The sequence below is a fragment of the Triticum aestivum genome, chromosome 7B (genome assembly GCF_018294505.1).
Source record: "Triticum aestivum cultivar Chinese Spring chromosome 7B, IWGSC CS RefSeq v2.1, whole genome shotgun sequence".
Lineage (NCBI taxonomy): Eukaryota > Viridiplantae > Streptophyta > Magnoliopsida > Poales > Poaceae > Triticum > Triticum aestivum.
The window spans coordinates 385,084,757-385,085,834 of NC_057813.1; positions in this window are offsets into that span (position 1 = coordinate 385,084,757).

Below are 1,078 nucleotides of genomic sequence, written 5' to 3' on the forward strand. Positions count from 1 at the left end.
ATTGTGGTAAACTAAAGAGCAAAGACTCAAATCATACAAGACGCTCCAAGCAAAACACATATCATGTGGTGAATAAAAATATAGCCTCAAGTAAAGTTACCGATAGACGAAGACGAAAGAGGGGATGCCTTTCGGGGCTTCCCTAAGCTTAAGCTTTTGGTTGTACTTAAATTTTACCTTGGGATGCCTTGGTAATCCCCAAGCTTAGGCTCTTGCCATTCCTTATTCCAAAAACCATCAAATCTTTACCCAAAACTTGAAAACTTCACAACACAAAACTTAAACAGAAAATCTCATAGCTCCGTTAGTATAAGAAAATAAACTACCACTTTAAGGCACTGTAATGAACTCATCCTTTATTTGTATTGCTATTAAACCTACTGTATTCCAACTTCTCTATGGTTCATTCTCCCCGATACTACCCATAGATTCATTAAAATAAGCAAACAACACACGAAAAACAGAATCTGTCAAAATAGGACAGTCTGTAGCAATCTGTATCAAACGAATACTTCTGGAACTCCAAACATTATGAAATAAATTGGTGGACGTGAGGAATTTGTCTATTAATCATCTGCAAAAATAATCAACCTAAAAGCACTCTCCAGTAAAAAATGACATCTAATCTCGTGAGCGCAAAAGTTTATGTTTTTTACAGCAAGATTGCAAAGACTTCACCCATGTCTTCCCAAAGGTTCTACTTGGCACAAACAATAATTAAAATATAAAACCACATCTAAAAAGAGGCTATATGAATTATTTATTACTAAACAGGAACAAAAAGCAAAGAACAAAAATAAAATTGGGTTGCCTCCCAACAAGCGCTATCGTTTAACGCCCCTAGCTAGGCATAAAAACAAGAATATATCTAGGTATTGTCATTGGTAAGCAATTCTTCAATTGAACACACATGACCTTTAGGAGGTTCTTTGGTTTTGTTAATGATCAAACTCCTAGGCAAGAAGTCGAGAAATTCATTTTTAGTAAAAGGTTCCTTAATGATATCGAAAAAAGTTGGTGTAAACACTTATTGATTTGAGGTCTTCATTTTCTTTACTAGAAGATTCGCCCTTATTTT